A 10635-nucleotide genomic window follows, 5' to 3' on the forward strand; every position below is an offset into this window, starting at 1 on the left:
GGCATTATATTGAGTGAAAGGAGCCAATCTCAAAGGTTATTTGCTGCATTTACTTTGCTTATATGGCATTTTGGAAAAAGGCAAAACTGTAGGTCTGGAAATAGATCAGTAGTTTCCAGAGAGTCGGGGTGGAATGAGGGTTTGATTATAAAGAAGCAGCATGAAGGAATTTCTGGGATGATAGAACTGTCCTACATCTTAATTGTAGTAGTATACATGTTGAAACTCATAGAACTGTAAACCTCTTAAAGGAAGTCAGTTTTACTGTATGTAATTTTAAAAAATTAAACCTTTTGACCCACAATCGTGTTCCCACCACACCGTACAGAGGGCAGGTGTCACTCACAGCACCTGTGTGTCTTCACAACTCCACCATGGAATATAGTACACAGCTATTTGATTTTGTTTCCCAGAACCAATATTCTCCTTTAAAACAGTCATGGATTTTCTTTCGTAAGAAATCTGATTATTTCAATGTATTACCATCAAGAATTGCACAATGGTGCTGTAGTTTTTCTTAACAAATAGAAAACAGAACATGGACAACAGAGAACACTGCAGCACTAGGATCCACAAGGTGAAAATGAACATTTCATCCAATATTACCAACGCTAGATAGTTGATCTTGCCTCAGCCCAGCTAGTTTTGGGGACATCTGCATCATATCCCTCAGCTAAACTGCTCTGCTCCCTTCCTGCCCCACTAACCTACCTAGAAAGTGCTGCCCAGAGGAAGAGGCCCTCTCCCTGCCTCTCAGCAAGCCCAGATAATAAGAATTAACTGGAGTTGAAGAAGGGCAACCACCACACCATGGAGCCTAGAGTGCCTACAACTGAAAGCAGGAGGATGGCATCCAGTAACCATGTGGAATCTGAGCCTCCTCTTGACATAGAGGTGCAACGGACACAACCAATCCAAGGACCTCAGAGAAAAGGTGGCAATGGAGTGGGAAAAGTGGACATGGTGGCTGATGGGTATGGGGAATGGCAGGAAGAGATGAGATGTGGAGGTGCCTTTGGGACTTGGAGTTGCCCTGGATGGTGCTTCAGGGGCAATCACCAGACATTGTAAATCCTCCCAGGGCTCACTGGATGGAATGGGGGAGAGTGTGGGCCATGATGTGGACCAATGACCATGAGGTGCAGAGATACCCAGAGATGTACTTACCGAATGCAATGGATGTGTCATGATGATGGGAGTGAGTGTTGCTGGGGGGGGAGGGGTGCGGTGGGGGTGGTGGGGTCGAATGGGACCTCATATTTTTTTTAATGTAATATTTTTACAAAATCAATAAAAAAAATAAGAATAAGAATAAGAATTAACCATATTGTACTATAAAGGTCCAATAGTCTTGCCACATTGGTTTATGAGGGGATTTCCAAGGAGTGGAAAAAGCAATTCTCAAGGGTCTGGAAAACAGCTGCAAACCAGGGAGGGAAGTCATCTGGCCCCTGCTCTGAGGACAGACAATGTGCTCCCAGATCCACTGGCTTGAACATGAAGGACAGCCTCACCCCTGCATGGCCCTGAGGGGCACGGGGCAGGGCCCAGCTCTGAACTGTGCCCATCGCCTTGACCACATGGTCAGACCCCACAGCCTACACACACTGTGCCCAACTGCAGTACTGGGGACAAAAGCAAGGCTCACAGCCATTGTTTTAAAACTTAGCTTCCCTATTTGGGGTGCTTTCATGAGACAGTAATTAATTCTGGCTATGAGAATGCCATGTTTTCTATGTCAGCTTCTTGGTCCTCTTGAAAGTTCATGGTTCCTGCTGGGCTGGTTTCTAGGCTTTGTCCCACAACTTTCCATCAGTTAGGCTGCTCTTAACTGCCTCCTGAAAAAATGTACATATTTTATTATTTTCCTTTATTATTTTGTTCATACATCCTTACATAAGACATTGAATTATTATATAATTATATGTAGTATCTAATTACATTTTACTGTTTATCATTTTATGTGGATTTTATTATCTCAGATGACTAGAAGTTCAAAGGTTTAGCATTACCAAGGTTAAGAAGTTTTTTGACCATGTGTACATAATCAGGGCCATGCCTTCAAGAAAAAATGTGACGGAGAGATGGTTTAGGCCTTAGGCAACTGCATTCAGCTCCTTCTTCCACCTCACCCTAATAATTTTTCAACAACTGGTCCTTGCTTAAAATACCCTGCATCCATTTCTTTGGCTACCCTTGCTGATGAGATGCTGTCCCACCACAGGAATATACACTCCTTGAGGGCAGGAACACATTTTATTGTTCATAGCTATATTCCCATCATCCAGGAACACTATCTGGCATATAGTGTTCAAAATTTTGATGTTCAACCAACCAATTCACAAAACGGCTAGAATGTTGGCTGTCTGTGGGCACCTATATTTGTTTGTGTTGGTCACTGCCCAGAAGAGCACCTAGCACGTGGCTGGCACTTAATAAATATTTGTTGAATAAATGAATGCATTTTGGGAGCATCTGCAATGGGCCTGGTCCTGCACTAAAGTCTTGGAATAACAAGCTGTAAACAAGCCAAATAAGTAAGGTCTGGCTCCCCATAACTATGTGGGACCCACAAATAATCAGCCTGAGAAGATTACTTTTTGAATAACCACTTTCAAAAACAGAGAACACAAGCCTGAGAATCCAAGGGCAAACCAGGCCACTTCCTTAGCATCAATCCTCCCTTTCTTATTGTCATCTGCTTCCTTCAGGATGTTCTTAGGGAAATAAAAAAGAAGAAACCAAATAAAATTAAAGCTGTTGCCAGATGCTCCCAGCAGAAGTGACATCTTGGGTGAAAATTCCCCAGGCCCATTGATATGTTCATTGGTGCTGGGAGATTGGGGACACCAGGAAAAGACAGGTATAAAACATATGTTTTTCTGGAGACTGTCTTGGGTGGGAAAGACTTGAGGACCCCAATAAGAGGTCACAGCAGTGAAGCTCAGAATACTGGCAATGAGCATCACCAGTCTGAAACTGCTTAGTGGTATCCTCTACCCTCTCCCTCTCCACCCCTGGAGAGAGAACCTATGGTGTTCTTTCCTACATAAGTGGTTTCGTTCTGTTCTATACAATTAACAGATACCCTGGGGCACCCAGCCCCATCCAGGTGGTCTGGAGGACACATCTAAGTCAACACGTCTGAAACCCAGCTCTTTACTTCCTTCCTTCTTTCACCATCCATCACAACTGCCTGACTATGCAAAACTGGTGGAGGATTCAGCATTCCCAATCCTGGTTTATGTCACCACTATTCACTCCGTCCTCCAAGCTAGAAATAGCAGTCATCCCAAACTCCAAAACATCTCCCCTTCTCTATCCTATAGTGACAGCCCTTGCATGGCCATCCCCATCTCTCCCTTGAACTACCTCAACACTCTCCCACATGATCATCTTGCTGCATGGTTCTGCCCTCCCCAGTCACTCCTCATACTACCCCCAGAACTCTCTTTATGAGATATCAGCCTGATCCCAGTCCTCCCTGCCCTAAAACCTATGATGACTTCTCTGCCTGCTTCTCACGGCATCAAATTCCCATCCTAAACTAGGGCAGCCCTCCCTTTCCAGCTTCATCCTCCTCTGCCTCTTATACTCTGGCATCCTCCCATGCTCAGTCCTGCTAAAGTATAGGTCACTTTATCACAATTGTTCACATACCTGGCACTTTCCCTGAACTGTGACTCTTGGCAGTCCAGAACTATGACCATTTTTCACATGTATTCCTCTCTTCAGAGCCTCCCTGCTTCCCAGCGCAAACCACTCCCAGCCCAACTCTGCTGGTTTTACAGTCTCCTTTACACATTACATTTTCTCCCATCTCCTCCCTATTGCTTCCATTATTCCTTCCATTTAATAGTCCCTTTCTACTGTGTTCCCAAAACCCAAAGACCACTCATTTTCTAAGCCCACTTCCTACATGAACCTTCCCTGATGACTCTAGTGCATTCTGATTTTCTCATTTTTTCCCAAATGTGAGTTTCACATGGTCAGGTATCTTTTCTGCCTGGTTTATAGCTGTGACCCCAGTGCTTAAAACAATACATATTTTGTTGAAGAAAGATATGAAAATACAAATATAGAACAGGAAAGAAGGAAAGAAAGGAGGGAGGTAGGGAGGAAGGGAGGGACAGAGAGAGGGAGGGAGAAATTTGACAACTTTCAGAACATCCCCAACCTTCAGGCTCCAGCAAGCTCTACTTCAGCAACCCAGATTCAGTCCCCGGGACTGATGTCAGCTTCTAGGGCCACCAGTTCTGTGGTTGATCCAGTTTCTTCTCTGGCCCTTTGAGTTTTCAAGAGCTATCTGTTGTTTTTGTCTGCCCGATCACCTGCTACCCTGCAAGAGCAACCCCTTTCCACAGGCAAAGGCCCCCACCCCATTCCATGTGCTCTTGAGAGGCTGCCAATCACACTGCCCCATCCACTGGCCAAAGAATGGGCATATGACACAGTTCTGACTGGTTAGTCTCCCTTCCCACAGACCACAATAATTTCCCCATGGTTATATTAATGATCCATGTTGGGCCAATCTGAGTCCATTCAGGTTTTCCTTCTTGAACACTAGCTGGAGAATTGCTCTTTATTTTAACATTGCTGATCTATGTGAGCTAGATAAGGCAATGCCTACTCACTCCTTCACTGCAAGGAAAGAACGCATCAGTGGTAGGAGAGATTAAGGCCAATATATACAGAAAATCCAAGAAATGAGAAAATCAGGGAGAGAGACAACAAGAGGGAAAAACAACTCTTCTTGAGCCTCTGTAGCCTATGCATTAATCTCCAGCTCCAGGAAGCAGCACATCCAAGCTGCTTAAGCCAGCTCAGCTGAGTTTCTGTCACTAACCCATGACTTAACCCTTCATGACCTGGGCCTTTAAACTTAAAAATGCCATCTTTAGTTCATACCCCTGGCTGGGTCGTCTCTGTGCAACCTCTCCAATTTCTTCCCTAAGACCCTGATAGTGAAAACAGAGTAATGTGTTCCTAACAATGACAAGTCATTCATCCCTTGGATGATAAATAGAATGAGGCTGCAGAAGGGCTGAGTCAGGCCAAGATGCAGCAGCCAACTCTCCTGGACATCTCCTGAGCTGAGATCGTTGCAGTCCCTCTGATGAGGCAGCTGGCTATTCCAAAAGATTAATATTGTGTAGATGAGATATTAGTCTCAAGGCAGGAAAAGATGAGCCTGGGAGAGGACATGCTTGATGTAAACAGCTCCATTTTTATGTCAGGTAGAGATTATTTTGCTCTATAAACTCAATTCATGGATAGTTTGCCAAAGACCTACTAGGTACTGAACAACATCCTGGGCAGTATAGGGATGGAGAGATGAGCAAGATATGAGTTTTCCCCTCCAGGAACTTGGGTTTTCTGGGAATACAAGCACCAACAATAGGTATAGTACAAGGAAGTTAAAAGCAGGCCTCTGGAAGAAGTGCCCGGTGGTCCCACAGTCTGTCTCTTGCTTCAACAGTGTTTGAATGGAACAGACATGGGGACTATCCCTCCAACTCTTCAGCATTGACCACCTCCCAACTGCCTCTGTAGTTGCAACCTCCAGATCATCTTCTCAGCCATTCCTTGCCTCAGGGACCAGCTAACACCATTTACTTTATCGTTAGCTCCTCGTTGTCAACCAACCATGAGTTCCCAGATCCATCAGGATCCATCAGGATTATTCTGCTGAGTTCTCTGTTAACTGCCTGGTCAACCTGCCTCTGCAGGCCTCCTATACCTACCTCTCTCTGGTCTTCTATTGTGACCATGAAGGGTGTGGACCACTTCTTCAGTGAGCTGGCAAATGAGAAGTGCGAGGATGCCGAGTGTCTATTGAAGATGCAAAACCAGCGTGGCAGCCAGGCCTTCTTCTAGGATGTGCAGAAGCTATCTCAAGATGAGTGGAGTAAAATTCTGGACACCCTGGGAGCCACCATGGTCCTGGAGAAAAGTCTGAACCAGGCTTTTTTGGATCTGCATGCCCTGGGATCTGCCAACACAGACTCTTATCTCTGTGACTTCCTGGAGAACCATTTTCTATGTGAGGAGGTGAAACCCATCAAGAAGATGGATGACAGCCTGACCAACCTCTGCAGTATGGCTGACCTGCAGGCCGGGCTAGCTGATTATCTCTTTGAAAGTCTCACCTTAAACTATAACTAGAAGCCTTAAGGGCCCAGAGGCCTTTGAGGGTTCTCTTGGTATTTCCCTTGCATCCAGGCTTCTGCCTAAGCCGCTCCCTCCAGCCATGAGGCATTTTTTAAACTGCCACCTTGCAGACCTCTGACAAGCCCTCAACTAAGTGTAAACAATAAAGCTCCACCATTCATCAACTGCATGATCTTTTTGGACAAGTTCCTTGACCTCTATGGATCTCAGTTCTTATACCTTTAAAATGGGGCTAATATCTGTTCTACTGAAGCTGCTTAGTTGTTGAAAAAAAAGTGCTTCAAATTGTTGAAAGCATTATATATTTGGATGAGATAAAAAATCATTATGTAAAATGACATAAAACACTTTCACTTCTGACCAAGGTAGAGTGGTAGGGACCAATTTCATTCTTCTGCCTTAAACAACTGAAAAACAAGTCAAAATAGTTGACACAATGGTTTACAGATGTTGGACAATAGGCAATGCAGAACGATTATTCCTGAGAAAGGGTAGGCAAAAAAGGTAAGTCCTTCAAATCCTCCACCTTACAGACTTAAGAGAGTCTCCAGTCTGCAGGGCAGGGAGGACAATTCCAGGCAGAGCCCAGTGGTCTCCCTGAGTTGAAGAGATGGAATTGGAAGTTTCAGGAAGCCAAAGGAGCTAGATGTTTTTTCAGGGCAGACTACCATAAAGAAGAGATCTGTACACAGAAATCACTCTGAAGATACCCCCTGTAGAATTCAATAGAGTGCTGAATTGCATATACATGTGAGGAAAGTGAGACCGGAGAAAGAACTACTGGAAATTAATAGGCAAAAAGCTTCTGGGGCTCACAAGGCACAGGGAATATTTCAAATTCATAAAAGCCCGGGTGAAGAAACTTCATACTACATCAAGTATCAGGTAGAGAACCAAGGAATGTTGTGGAACCAAAGTAGTTGTGCAGTAACTACTGTACACCTGGCCCACCCTAAGAAAGCTTAAAATCCAGTCTTGAAAGGATGAAACTGTTTCCATGTAAATTAAATGAGTCTCAGGACAAAGCTCAAAAACATTTAAAGGAATACAAAAATTCCAGCACCCGACAAAGTAAAATTCACCATATCTGACATTCAATCAAAATTATCAGACATGCAAAAAGTCAGGAAAATACAACCCACAACGAAAGGAAAAATCAACCAATAAAAACAGACCCAGAAATGACACAGATTATAGAAATGGTCGACAAGGATGCTAAAACAGCAATTATAAATATACTCTATATATTCTAGAAGGTAGAAGAAATCCCAAGCACAGTGAGGACAGACATGGAAAATAGAAAAAGACCCGAATTAAACTTCTAGAGATGAAAAATATAATGTTTGAGATGCAAAATTACACTGGAAGCAATTAAGTTAACATGAAGGAGGTAAGGAGCAATCTACTTTGGGGTACTTTGCAAAGATGGCATGAAAGCAAGTTGTTTAGTTGCGAATGGGGGAACTAAGTTCAGAGAAGCTGGCACAAAGACACTCCCCCACCCACCTCTTATATAAAGACACCCTGCTGGGAGACTGCTATAAAAGAATTATTTTTAAAGTCACTCCTTCCTTAGGGTTGTTGTAGTCCTTAGCTGGGGCTATACAGCACAGTGTGCAGAGCATCAGCTGCATTTCTGTCCCATGTGCCGTCAGACAGGCATCATGTTCCAGGCCATAAACTGCACATCTACACAGTCTGGCCCAGTTCAGTTCAAATTAAGGAGAAGAGTCATAACGGACTTTTCAGGCTTCCTGAAAAACCCATGAACTAAACCATGATTCTAGTTCTGCTGAGAGCACTTTTACCTACTTCTAAGAACCAGCAGAAACCCCACTAGCTAACCGTTCCTTCCTCCATCTCTCCCTCTCTCTCCCATCACCATCTCCAGTCCCCTCTGTATCTCAGTCTTCCCTCACCCAGGAGTTAATTTCACATTTGCCCAAAGGCAATTCTACATGCCAGCCTTCTAACTCCGAGATGATGCATGATGAAGGGAGCACCTCAGCTCCTTGGTTAACTAGGAGGCGGAACCCACACAGAGGCCACTATCAAGATTTAAATGCTCAATACATCCAGGAACAGTCTTGAGGCTGGCCCCTGTCTAAAGAGAGACTATGACTTTTTTTTAATGTAAAAAATAAAAATAAATCTTTGACCTTCTAATGGACCTCTCAGCAATAGCACCAGAGGATTCCTTAGACTCTGCTCAAAGGATTTACTTACTACGTGTTTGCCAAGAAGATGCCTCTGTTCTGATTCAATGCAGTGGAAGAACTCTAGGGAATAGTCAGAACCCTGGAGACAGAAACAATATAAAGATAGTCATTTCTCTCTGAAACAGCAATTTGTATTTTCATATCTTTGATACACGGTCTAATACTCAAATCAATAGGCCAATGGAGATTCACTCGGTGTGAGTTTAATAAGGAAAATAGTTTTTTAAAAATTTGGAGAGTTGGAGATATTACCTGCAGGTGTGTTAGATTGTGGGGGTGGGTTTAAGTCAGCTCCCTCTTTTATCCCCTGTGTAATGAAACAGAGAAGCTAAACCTCTGAGTTGTTTATAATCACGCAGAAATGGGAGCTTCTGGCTGTTTCCTGCTCCCTCTCTCCCCTCCCACCTTTGCCCCAATCAATACAACAAGTTTTATCTCCTCTGTTAAAAAAAAACTCGACTTTCTGGCTGTTTTTCCAGTCTAGGCTTCCTCATGCCTATCCTGGCTTTGTAGCCAGCAAAGGAGCTTCAGAATCAGGGGCATGGGTTTTGGCAGCCCAAAGTAAAAACCTGTTCCAGAAGGTGGGTGGAAAACATAGATGAAAGCAAAATCCATAAAACGGAAATGGTTGGGTAGAAAAGACCCAGAGAAATTAGTCAGCCAGCAGAGGCTTGCCCTTGCAGACTCCCTTTCTAATCCCATGGCTGTATCTTCTCCTGGGTGATTTCATGATTCCCCTGATACCACAGTCAAGCTCTGTTCACCAAGGCAGTGGCCCTGGCCACTTTAAGAATAAGAAGTATGACCCTGAAGCCTCCCTATCAGTGTTTTGATTGGAGCAATTGCATTCTAGCATATATCCATTCAATAAATAGTCATTTGAGTGCCTACTCTGTCCCAGGCGTGTTCTAAGCCCTGGAGATAAAACAGTGAACAGCTCAGACTAGCTCATGAAGTTTTTATTCTAGTAGGAAGAAGCAGAGAATAAATAGATAAACAAATAAAACAACATCAGATAGTAAAAGTACTATGAAGAGAATGCAAAAGGATACTTATTAGAGATTAGAATAGTGTTTCTTTAAAAAAAATAAACAAGAATATTTGAGTTGAGATTTAAAGACAAGAGGGAACCAGCTTCTTGTCTTCAAACATCTGGAGGAAGAGCCTTACAGGCAGAGGTAAATACAAGTGCAAAGGTCCTGAGGTAGAAACCAGCTTGTTTGGAAGAACAGAGAATGTCAGTAAGGTTAAAATACAGTGAGTGAGGGGAAAGAGTATGAGATACTTAAAGAATTAGTAAGAACTTGTAGACTTCAGTAAGAAGTCGTAATGGTAAACATTTTTCTGAAGTATATTTTGAAAAGATCTTTCTGGATACTGCATGGATAATGGGCTCTTGAGGACTGGGTGGCATGGAAGCAGAATGTGGTCAATTAAGTAACCCAGAAAAAAACATTTACTTAATCTGCATTCTGTGGGTGTAAACCCACTACAAATAGAACCACTTGAACATGTTATTTTTAGTTTAGGTATGGTCCAAATGAATGAAGGTGGACCTTAATCTAGATTACTGGAGTCCTTATAAAGAGGACCTGGAAGTCACAGAAGCCATAAAGAAGAAGACATAGCCATGTGACTGGAGCAGATTAAAACCCCAAGGATTTCCATAGCCACCACCAGAAAGCTATAGACTTTGGGGAGGAAGCATCATCCTGCTGACACGTGATTTTGGACTTCTGCTAGCCTCAAAACCATGAGCCAATAAATTTCTGTCGTTTAAGCCAACCCATTAAGTGATATTTGACATAGCAGCCTGGCAAATTAGGACACAGAGAAAACAATTAAAAGGTGATTGCAGTAGTCCAGGCATGGGATAATGGACACCTCAACCACGATTGCAGCAGAAAAAGATTAAGTGGATGGAATTGGGGTATGTTTTGAAAGTAGAGCTAATGGAACTGAGGCTGATGCATTGGGAATGGGAGGAAAAAGGGGAAGGTTCAGAAATGACTCTTTGGTTTTGAGCTTGAGCAGCTTGTTGAATGGATATCTTGCCCATTCCTGTAATGAGTTAAAAAGGAGAATTCTGGCTTGAATGTATAATGTTTTGGATCCAACTGGATATGTCAGGAAGGTATTTGGACCCAGGAGTCAAAAGCTCAGTTGTAGGGATATAAATTCTCTGTACCAGTCTTCTAATCATCCACCTCTGAATTTCATTCTTTCAATCAGCCTATTGTTCACT

General features: G+C 43.3%; 1 long non-coding RNA gene across 1 annotated transcript in view; it reads right to left on the bottom strand.

The window, feature by feature from the left end:
• The window catches only part of LOC105746683 (uncharacterized), a 134922-nt gene extending 126150 nt beyond the window's left edge, over positions 1-8772 (bottom strand). The window contains exons 1-2 of the long non-coding RNA XR_001118982.4: positions 8643-8772; positions 8398-8469 (exon numbers count right to left, since the gene is read on the bottom strand). This is a non-coding gene — a long non-coding RNA (uncharacterized lncRNA). The remainder of the gene's footprint in view (positions 1-8397; positions 8470-8642) is intronic.
• Positions 8773-10635: the final 1863 nt, after the last annotated feature.

This window comes from Dasypus novemcinctus, chromosome 18, assembly GCF_030445035.2.
Source record: "Dasypus novemcinctus isolate mDasNov1 chromosome 18, mDasNov1.1.hap2, whole genome shotgun sequence".
Classification (NCBI taxonomy): Eukaryota; Metazoa; Chordata; class Mammalia; order Cingulata; family Dasypodidae; genus Dasypus; species Dasypus novemcinctus.